The following is a 12539-nucleotide window of genomic DNA, read 5'->3' on the forward strand; positions in this document are numbered from 1 at the left end:
TATTTTGGAAGCAATACAGAAAAGTTACTAATACTTTTCTGTACTTAGAAATTCTTCTTGACATTTGAGAAATAAGACTAACTTTTCTTAATGTTTAAAACTTTACCGCTATAAAGAAGTATTATTTATTTTATCTATTCTTACATAAAAAATAATTTAATTTTAAAACCTAAATAATTTTAGAAAAAAATAATATTTTATTCTTTTATTTTTAATTAATATAATCGATTATTACATTTCCTTCTACCACCGGTTCCAGCAAAATCTTAATCCCTAGACAGACTGAAAAGTTAAGGATCTGATTGAGTGTACGACGCGAAATAGAGCACTATAAAAACTTTTGTGTATCTCCCAGGTTCTAATTAGTAAAAAAAAAATAAATAAACATGGATAATTGAGCATTTGAGCCCCTATACGTAAGCAAAACCAGAGGTGTAATAACTACACAGTTAAATGGGAATCCATTATTGAAAATGGTAAACGTATAGATGCGCAGTAGTACACATAGATGCGCAGTAGTTCTATCACTCCAGGCGGCGCTGCCGGCGTATTAGTCCGGTTTCACTGGAGCACCTTATTTAGCAGAGATAGGAGAAATACAATGCAGCGGGGTAGGCGAATACGAAGGCACGGCTAGTCCGCAGGTGGCAGGAGAGGTGGAATGAATCGACGAAAGGCAGATGGACCGATCCCTGACCTTCAGAAATGTGGAACTGGGATACGAATTGATCTAGTTGCTTATTGGTCACAGTTGTTTTAACCAATCTGCGCGTGCGGACGCTGGCCTCTCAGCGTAATATGATTATTGTAGGGAGAAGGCATCACAGAACACTCTGTAATTTCCTTAATTGTTATTAAAATTTCCTTTTAAATGATGTATAACGACGCTAACCTTTCTATTTAAAATGTATGAATATCCTCCAAGCCGCTTGGTACTTGAGGTATGGTGTTCTCCTACAGAAAAATAAATCGCTTTCAACTTAGGAATGTTTTCTTTACTTCATTTTTCTATTTTAATTATTAAAAAATTATTTATCTGTTCACATATTTTAATAACGTTAACTATACATAAATTTCTAACCGTGCTCCATATATCTTTTCATGGGTCTTCCAAAATTACGCTAACAATAATAGGTTTACACTCAAGGACTTTTACTGGAGGTCATTCTTCATTAGGTGCTGTTTCCACTTTTCTCGCTACCAGGCAACTTAAATTTAAAATATTTAATTCTCTCCTTACATTATCACGCTTTCTTCCTAACTAAATGCGTAACGGTCAGAAAGCCTTATTTCAGAAAAGATAATTGTTAGAGTCGATACTTATAGCCTTATGAAAAGAGAGATACATTTCACTAATGTACCGTTGAATAATTTTTACTTCCTTGTACGAAGTAAAGGAAAAATTTTGATCGCAAAACATTTAGGATTTCGGTTTTCATATTTCAATGGAAATATCTATTTTTACCATCCATGAATCCATTTTTATTAGTTTCGGCGATGTCTGAACGTACGTATGTATGTAGTACGTACGTATTCGCATAATTCAAAAACAATTTGTCGTAGAATGTAGAAATTTTGGATTTCGGACTACTGTAACATGTAGTTGTTCACTTCCCCTTTTTATTGCAATCGACTGGACCAAAATTGTCCAAAAAAGCAAAAAATTCAAAAAGATTGGATTTTGGACTTTTTCTTAACTGCAGTAATAAGCCCTCATTGAGAGGTTTTCAACGATATATCATCGGTTTCAGAATTATAGCTAAATAAAATTTAATTAATGAAATATTTGAATCTTACAAGAGAAAAGATATCGGTTCGAATCCAACTTCATCTCCTTTTTTTTAACTTTTTTGTTTTTATTCAAATATATTTATTTATTAATAATTGTTAACCTCTGTCAAAAAATTTATACGATTAATAATTCAATAATAACAAAAAATATCAGTTTTTAATGAAATACACTTTTTTGTACTTTTCATTTTTTAAAAAAATTTGTATATTGTAATTTAAGAGACAAGGAAGTCATGTGGTTCCCACATCATGTTTTTAAAAATCTCTTCATAATTTCATTCAATTAATTTAATTTCCTTACATTTTACGTAAAATGAGTTCCCCATTAAGGGATAACGACGCAGAAATCTAGATAATTAAAAGAGTTCATCGATTATAGTGATTTATTAAGTATTATTGGGCCGAATAATTAAGATTTTCCATTAAAATATCATTACTTTATTTTTTAAAACCGAATTATGGAATTCCCAGTCAAGGTCAAACCAACAAATACAATCTTGGAGTTGAAAAATTTCAGGTCAAATACATAAAAATAAAGATACTATTTATGTTTACCATAATTAGAGTTCTTAATATTTTCACCATTACTAAAGATTACCTAAAAAGCAAAATCAGAGTAATATCTTTTAATAGTTTATTTTGGAAACGGTACTATAATTATTTATCAACGGAACGGAGAAGTTATATGTGTTTGGGGTATAGTTTTGTGTATGTGTTAAATTTTTAATTTTTTCCTCAAAAACTACTGGACCGATTTCGAAGCGATGTTTTGCATTACATATCACCTCATTGCGTTACATAGATATCATCTCAAAACAGGTTCTAAGATTAGTTTTACGGTTATAAGTCTCCAGGGGGCTCTACAGTAGATATGTTTTTCAAAATTGCTTTTGAGTGATTATAAATCTTTCTAATTAAAATTTTACTATTTAATTATCCAACAAATGGAGGAGAAAAGATTATGGAGGTCGAAGAATTTTGTTATTTGGGAAGTAGAATTACTAAAGATGGACGAAGCAGGAGCGATATAAAATGCCGAATAGCACAAGCTAAACGAGCCTTCAGTAAGAAATATAATTTGTTTACATCAAAAATTAATTTAAATGTCAGGAAATGATTTTTGAAAGTGTATGTTTGGAGTGTCGCTTTATATGGAAGTGAAACTTGGACAACCGGAGGATCTGAGAAGAAAAGATTAGAAGCTTTTGAAATGCGGTGCTATAGGAGAATGTTAAAAATCAGACGGTTGGATAAAGTAACAAATGAAGAGGTATTGGGGCAAATAGATGAAGAAAGAAGTATTTGGAAAAATATAGTTAAGAAGAGACAGACTTATAGGCCACATACTAAGGCATCCTGGAATAGTCGCTTTAATATTGGAAGAACAGGTAGAAGGGAAAAATGGTGTAGGCAGGCCACGTTTGGAATATGTAAAACAAATTGTTAGGAATGTAGGATGTAGAGGGTATACTGAAATGAAACGACTAGCACTAGATAGGGAATCTTGGAGAGCTGCATTAAACCAGTCAAATGACTGAAGACAAAAAAAAAATTATCTAACTTAATTTCATCGTGGGTTTTTAAAAAATTTTAATTTTATTTATTTGTTAATAACTTATTTTCTTATTTATCATTTCCTCTTCGGGGTAGATCATAGACTTGACTCATTCCTCCAGTGTTTTCTCGGACATCCTAATGAACTATTTCCAAGCTATAAGTAGTTCAAGAATTTTTGGGGTATTCTATCGCTTTGCATTCTTAACAAATGTTATATTCATTTCTTTTTGTAAGCAAAAATCTCGCCAAATATAGAAACCATGTTTAAATATTTTTGAACATCTTCGTTTATAATTCAATCAAGACGGGATACGTCCTTGACACTCTGCAGAAAAGACATTGCGACAACCTCTGTGTAGAGCTCATTTTTTTAGATTTTAATACCCAGGTTTCCCAACCGTATAAAAGCGCTTGAATAACCATTGACTTGGTCAATTTTTTCCTCATTCTTTAGGTTTTGTCTTTTAGTTCTATCCGTCGATCTAAAGAGATTAGTTTTATTTTTAATGTCGTCATCATAAGATAGGTAATAGCTTCAGCATTCCGTTCCGAACTGTTCTGAAGAAAGAGTTGTTGAATTTTTGTCCATGGAAACCTCAATACTACCAGGAATTATCACCGGAAGACTGTGATGATCGGTTGGAATACGGGGAGATGATGCTTCCTTAGTATAAAGACTGGTCCGATATTTTCGGTAATATCCTGTGCTCATATGAGGCCGTGTTTCATGTTGGGAGGTTTGTTAACCGACACAATTGTTATTATTGGGTAACAGAGGATCCGGGGATGGTAGTTGAAAAAAGCCAAAATCGCCCAAAGGTCACAGTACGATGCGGCATGACATCCACGAAACCTGTAAGTCCATATTTCATTTGGAACCAAATGAATGCAGAAACGTACCTTGATATGCTTGAAGATTATGTTCACGGTATTGGATCCACATGAGACAATTAAAACGACCTAATGTTTATGTAAAATGGGGCCCCGCCTCACTTCGTAAGTCCTGTCCTTGCGTGGCTCGACACCCATTTTCCAGGACGCTGGTTGGGATGTCGTGGCCCCCTTGAATTGGCAGCAAGGAGTCCTGACCTAACGCCTTGTGACTTCTTCCTCCTAGAGGGTGGGCGAAAGAGGAAGTTTATCGCACAAAACCAAAAAATCTTGATCAATTAGAGGAGCGAATTCGTCAAGTTCTTGGAAAAGTACCGCTGAATTATCTGAAAAAGTCTGCCACAAACATTTCCATACGTTTATGAAAACTGATGGATAATGGTGGTGCTTATGTGGAATTTTACCAATGCATAAAATCGTAAAATTGTAAGGAAAAAATGTATTTTGTTTCATGAAAATTAGTTAAGTATTAAAAACGTTATAAACAGTTTTCAATAAGGAGTTAATTTCCCGCCTATGGTATATACACACATATATATACATTTTTCTGACTGACTCATCAACGCGCAGTAAAGCTACTTAACTTACGTAGGTGAATTTTGGAATATACATTGCTTTTATAACATAGGAAAATAATGAACGATTTTCGAAGGATTTATTAACTCCGGCTGTAAAGAAGTAAGATTTCTTTATGAAAATCCTTTATAAACCTAAGGCGTTATAGTCGTGATAATTGGTATTTATACTTTTCTTTAAAAAAAAATTGATACGCATTTTACCATTTTTTTTTCATAAGCCTATTTATGAAAAAAGCAGTGGCTTTAATGAAAATTCTATATTTCAGGAAATGAATGTGTTACAATCATGAAAATTGATATTGGGATACACCTTTGAAAGTAAAATTATGTACTTTACCATTTTTTAAAGATTAATTTAAAATGGAAAAGGGGAAGACAAAATATTTCATGAAACTATATGAACATATTTCAGAGGTGAAAATTGATATATAATTTTTTTTTTTTGAAAATGAAAAGGCACATATTTGACGATTTTTTAAAAATCCAGTTTGGGGGAACAAGGTGAAACAAAATCATGTATGAAAATTCTAAATCTCAACTAAATCTCAAGTGAAATAAAGAATGATTATATTCTAGCTAACAACTCCAGTAATCCACTACTAAACGGTGGCCGAAGGGAGTTAATAATATTTTGAGATCAAAAGATTTCAGTTTCCCTTGGGACTTGTTAATGAAGTCACAAGGGAAGACTCTGGTGGTAGTGACAATTGAAGAACGAGTAGATTACTTTGCTCCGTGTCTTTTTATTACGTTCTCCTTCACAGTGAGCTCACCTAACATTCTGGTTATTTTTGCACGTAAATGGAAAACCAAGAGCGTAAATTATAAATAAGTTCGCAGATAGTTTTTTTTAGCGTTTTCTACTCGCTTGTTAAAGTTGACATTGCCCTCAGACGCTAAAAATAGCTGGATACTAAGGTCCTCGATATGATGGGACGCGTGACTTCATGATGAGACCGGATAGAAATGAGGGATTTGTCCCATGTTCCTGCGCGGACCGGAATGAGGTTACGTTCCCCTTGTTAGGTGACCTATTTTGGGCGATTTATTTGGTGTAGGTCTGAATTTCTATGTTGCGTAAAACATAACATTGATTGGTATGAGTTTAGCACTAATTTGACTTACTACTCGTTCGTTTACCGAGTCATTCAGTCACGAACGATGTTGTCAAATTTAGACTAGGCGCAGGGTTCGCGCTTCCGCGGTCACGATTAATTAGTTTGAGGGAATCATATTAGGTTGGATTTGAAGATATCCGTTTGAGGCCTACGTGAAGGCAAAAATTTGATTTGTATTTTACTGATGCAAATGTCTACCTAGGCATTTACATCGGCGGCATCCCGATGTAATCAGTTAGAGGGTCTGAAGACGACCTCCGGTAAACCCCCTCACGGCTCGGAACGGAGGGGTTGCGTGGCGACCGGTAACATCACACGATTCCGAACGCCATAGTATCCCCTCCGTTCCTACCATTGATTGGGTTTATTGGAGGTAGTTTTTAGACTCTATCAGGATGCCACCGATGCAAACGCCTCGACAGACATTTTCATCAATGTATTAACACACTTCATATGGCCACTTCCTACCACAACCATCTACCTTTCTTTTTCCTGTTTAGCCTCCGGTAATTACCGTTCAAGTAATACTTCAGAGGATGATATGTATCAGTGTAAATGAAGTCTAGTCTTGTACAGTCTCAGTTCGACCGTTCCTGAGATGTATGGTTAATTGAAACCCAACCACCAAAGAACACCGGTATCCACGATCTAGTATTCAAATCCGTGTAAAAATAACTGACTTTAAGACTTGAACGCTGGAACTCTCGACTTCAAAATCAACTGATTTAGGAAGACGCGTTAACCACTAGATCAAACCGGTGAGTTATAACGATCTACCTACTTTACAACTATCAAATTAACTGATTCGTGGAAGCGGGATCTCCACGCCTTCCTCTAACACCGAACGTTTCACACAATAACTCTTTCTATATCTAACTACAATTAGACTGTGCATTCAGATAATTACTTAATTTAAGTCTTTTAACACCAAAAATACTATTCTCATACCAGAAAAACAAGAGTTGATCGCAACAGCATGATCCCGTAACGTCTTCCCCTACGGGGAAACAGGAAATAGGATAACAATTTTTTATTGTAATATACGGTAAATAATTTATTATCTTTATTAAAATATTACATACATGAATAAATATATTAAATAAAAATAAGGTAGATTAATTCAGTAAGAAGTAATTAAAAATATAAGACATAAATATTATATATTAAACGAGATGCTTTATTAAACTATTACACAAATAAAGAATATACTTCAAAAATGAACGAATAATTAAAAAATAAATTATTAACAGGAGATAAATATTAATAATTAAAAAAAAAAATAACTAGCAAAAAACAAAAATGCTTAAAAACATTGCTCTTTAACATAGGATAATTAAAAAGTGTGTACGTGACAATATTGCATGTAGAATAATTTTTTTCAAGGGTTTTAAATTTATTTAAACATTTATATATGAAGATTTATTTAGTTTATGATACTCCCGGTAGCGTAAGGATTCCAACGCGGAGTCATGCATTTAAATCGGTTCAGCAGGAACAAAATAATATACATACAAACATACACACACCCTAAATACATTACGCTCCTTTTTGAGTCGTGTAAAAAGTACACCTTTAATTTCATTCTAGATTATTTTTATTTTTATTAATACGTATATTTTTATATTGACTATTTATAGAATTCTCAAAAGATTTCTTTATTATTATAGAAATCCATCATTTTTTGTAGAAAGAAAAAAAATTATTTCACGAAAAAACTAGAATAAAAAATTTTGAAATATTTGACTGAAATAAAAAGGATAATAAATATTAAACATGCACAGAATAACTGTTATTTAAAAAAAAAAAAACACAAGCAGAATTATACGTTTTTTAATAATTAATATCATAAATTATCTGAACACATTTGTTATGAGCAAGTAAAAGTATTTAAGGCATGAACTGAATTAAAATTAGATACAGATTATTATAATATCATTTGTAATATTTTACCAGTTGAAAAAAAAAATGGGAAGAAGAAAATTAAAAAAAAAACTAAATGAAATTGAATGGGTATAAAAATTAATATCCAGCAATGTATATAAAAAAATTTTCAATTAAAATTAAAGATGAATTGGATAATATTAAAATAAAGTGATTAAGTAAATTTAACTTAAAGGACTGTTTTACAAAATTGGCAAAAGTTGTTTTATATATATATATATATATATATATATATATGTGTGTGTGTGTGTGTTTTTTTGTCTTCATTCATTTGACTGGTTTGATGCAGCTCTCAAGATTCCCTATCTAGTACTAGTCGTTTCATTTCAATATACCCTCTACATCCTACATCCGTAACAATTTGTTTTAAGTATTCCAAACGTGGCCTGCCTACACAATTTTTTCCTTCTACCTGTCCTTCCAATATTAAAGCGACTATTCCAGGATGCCTTAGTATGTGGCCTATAAGTCTGTCTCTTCTTTTAACTATATTTTTCCAAATGCTTCTTTCTTCATCTATTTGCCGCAATACCTCTTCATTTGTCACTTTATCCACCCGTCTCCTATAGCACCGCATTTCAAAAGCTTCTAATCTTTTCTTCTCGGATACTCCGATCGTCCAAGTTTCACTTCCACATAAAGCGACATTCGAAACATACACTTTAAAAAATCTTTTCCTGACTATTAAATTAATTTTTGATGTAAACAAATTATATTTCTTACTGAAGGCTCGTTTCGCTTGTGCTATTCGGCATTTTATATCGCTCCTGCTTCGTCCATCTTTAGTAATTCTACCTCCCAAATAACAAAATTCTTCAACCTCCATAATCTTTTCTCCTCCTATTTTCACATTCAGTGGTCCATCTTTGTTATTTCTACTACATTTCATTACTATAGTTTTGTTCTTGTTTATTTTCACGCGATAGTTCCTGCGTAGGACTTCATCTATGCCGTTCATTGTTTCTTCTAAATCCTTTTTACTCTCGGCTAGAATTACTTTATCATCAGCAAATCGTAGCATCTTTATCTTTTCACCTTGTACTGTTACTCCGAATCTAAATTGTTCTTTAACATCATTAACATCATTAGTTCCATATAAAGATTAAAAAGTAACGGATATAGGGAACATCCTTGTCGGACTCCCTTTCTTATTATGGCTTCTTTCTTATGTTCTTCAATTGTTACTGTTGCTGTTTGGTTCTTGTACATGTTAGCAATTGTTCTGGTATCTCTGTATTTGAACCCTAATTTTTTTTAAATGCTGAACATTTTATTCCAGTCTACGTTATCGAATGCCTTTTCTAGGTCTATAAACGCCAAGTATGTTGGTTTGTTTTTCTTTAATATGTGTGTGTATATATATATATATACACAAAACTTTTACAGTATGTAAGAGAAATTTGTATCATGTATATAAGAATGTGTATCTTCACCTGAGGAAGCTTAGGGAATTCCAAGTGAAACGTAGTGAATTTAATTTATAAGTTTATATAGTTTACGGAGCTGCCGTTCGCCCGTGCTTTCACGGATGGATGGTGATTGTGAAGTATGGGGAATCTCGAGTCCCGGAGCAAAAAGACCGATTTCAGGCGGGGCCGTCCCTCCTGGTGTCCCCGTTAGAGGCGAAGCACCAAGGACCGAGTCGTGGTTGCCGGTTGATGGAGGCCGGGCCTGGCATTTCCCTCATCTGGCGACTAGAGGCAAAGGCATCTCCCGGAACCGTTTTCGTGCTTAATTGGGGGTCTGGTTATTTATCAGTATTATTCTCAAAATTATGAGAATACCAAACAGTGGAGGGGTCCAGGGATACATGGGAAGGGATACATGGGTACATGGGAAGGGCTAGCAAAGCGAGCTCTGTTGGTGTTTAAGGTGCCGTCTTCCTGCAACACGGGGAATGGTGAGCGAAGCGACCTGTGCGGCCCTGGGGTAGGCCCCGAGGAACCCCTTAGTTGGCGCCTGGGCAGAGGACGATCTGAGGATCCAGACTCTGGCTAGACGGGCTGGCTAGTATATATATACTATATTTTATCTATAATAAAGTTTAAAAAATCAAATCTAGTACGAATATTCTTATTTTATAAATCTGTTTAAATTTCATGAAAATCAGTTATAAAAAAATGTAGATATTAAGCACATCTCAACCTCGTAGGGGATGGTGCTTGTAACGATTCCGGGTGCTACCCCCCCCCCCTTCCCTACCCTTTTTAGCCAATCTCATGGGCTTTAACGGGAGAAAAGATATTAAGGACTTACGGAAATATGTTTTCTATTCTGATTGTATAGGTATAGAACTCTTTTAAGTTTAATTATTTTCCAACTTTATCAGCAATTTTTCAGTCTTGGAAAAACTAATGTAATGAAATATATATAACTTAATTAAAAAAATGTTTGACAGGATATTAAATTTCAAAAATCCATTTGTTAAATAATGGTATACAATTTTTTACATTTCTCTTATTTATTATTAATATTCACTACGTTAGTTCGTCGGTACGTTACTGTTCCAAAGGGAATGAACAAAAAGGTAAGTTGCGTGAATTTACAACAATACGAGTATTAGAAAGGGAGTAAAATATGATCTAGTACGCTTCACAATAGTATATCGTATTTCATTTATTGTATATTTTTATTTATTTCTAAATTCTAGACATATATTGTTTTGTATCATTTCAGGTAAATCAGGTCGAGGTCTTAGGTGAACTACACGTACGAGTTTAATTAATTAGGTCGAGGTTTTACTGAGTATTTTTTCAAAATATCGTCACTTAAAATTGATTTTATTATAAATATAATTTATATTACTATTTTAATATGTAAAATTATTTTTTTATCTATTTTCTACTTTTTCGTTAAAATTTATACGTACGGAACGAGTCAAAAGTATGGAAATCCCTCAACAATTTCAAAACCGTTCCAGATAGAATACTGTATCAATACACTATTTTACCTTTTATAAAACAAATTTTCAACCCCTTAATGAAGGGTGGCGCAGGTAACTTAAATATTTTAAATGAAAATATCCTTTATGTTATATATCATTTTAAAGTCAAGAAAAATTATATAAAGAAAAAATTGGTACGATATCTGTAACCAAAATTACGACGGAATAAATTTGGATTTTGAAAATAACTAAATTTGCTAAGTTCATATGATAAAATTAAATTAAAGAGAATTAAACTGAATTAAATAAAAATTTAATATAATTTTGCATTGTAATCAACTATAGTAGTTTTTTATTTATTCCGAACAAAAAAAAAACCCCTCTTTCTCTTTACATAATAATGTATATATATATATATATATATATATATATAAAAATGTAAATGTTCGTTTGTTCAAAATCTTAAATCTCCGAAAGTTCTTGACCGTTGCTTTAAAACTTTAACACAATGTTACAATCGAATGCACGCGTGTTTTTATATACTTACTATTTATATTCCTAAGATGTCACACTTGTGACAGGTAAAAACATGATTTTTTTTTTTAAAAACAGCGTTGTCTGTTGAACATAAAAGCAACACACGCTATGTTAAATATTTTACGATTCCATTTCAGTGTTACCGATATGTATGTCCGCTATAGAGTAAAAAACTGCTGGAACGATTTACGTGTGCAAAGAGGGAGAAAGAGAAAAATCGGAAAAGGGAAAGGGGGAAAAATTGGAAAAGAGAAAAATCGAAAAGGTAAAAGGGAAGAAGGGAAAATTGAAAGGGGAAAGTAGTAATGGGAGAAGGAAAGGGATAGGGGTAAAGGGAATGTGTGAAAGGAAAGAGGAAATTAGGAACGGGAAAATGGTGAAAATGAAATTGGAAAAAAGGAAATTGGGAAAAGGGGAAAAGATAAAACGGAAAAAGGGAAAGGTTAAATTTTGTGAAGTTCCGTAATGTTCATTTTGTTAATGTTTTATCAAACTTTTAATTGTGTTCATATAATCTATATAAATTCTTTTCTTCAGGTATAAAGACCTGAAGAAAAGGTGTTAGATGAATCGGTGGAATTTAGAGAAGCTTGAGGAAGAGGAGGTAAAGAAGATTTTTGAGGAGGACACCGCAAGAGGTCTGAGTAATAAAGATAAGGTAGAAAATGTAGAAGAAGAATAGGAGAATGTTAAAAAGGAAATTCTTAAATCAGCAGAAGCAAACTTTGGCGGAATAAAGAGAACTGGTAGAAAACCTTGGGTTTCAGACGATATATTGCAGCTGATGGATGAACGTAGAAAATATAAGAATGCTAGTGATGAAGAAAGTAAAAGGAACTATCGGCAATTAAGAAATGCTATAAACAGGAAGTGCAAACTGGCGAAAGAAGAGTGGATTAAAGAAAAGTGTTCAGAAGTGGAAAGAGAAATGAACATTAGTAAAATAGTCAGAGCATACAGGAAAGTTAAGGAAAATTTTGGGGTACATAAATTAAAATCTAATAATGTGTTAAACAAAGGTGGTACACCGATATATAATACGAAAGGTAAAGTCGATAGATGGGTGGAATATAATGAAGAGTTATATGGAGGAAATGAATTAGAAAATGGTGTTATAGAGGAAGAAGAGGAAGTTGAGGGGGATGAAATGGGAGAAACAATACTGAGATCTGAATTTAAGAGAGCATTAAAAGATTTAAATGGCAGAAATGCTCCTGGAATAGACGGAATACCTGTAGAATT

This window comes from Lycorma delicatula, chromosome 1 (genome assembly GCF_047948215.1).
Source record: "Lycorma delicatula isolate Av1 chromosome 1, ASM4794821v1, whole genome shotgun sequence".
Classification (NCBI taxonomy): Eukaryota; Metazoa; Arthropoda; class Insecta; order Hemiptera; family Fulgoridae; genus Lycorma; species Lycorma delicatula.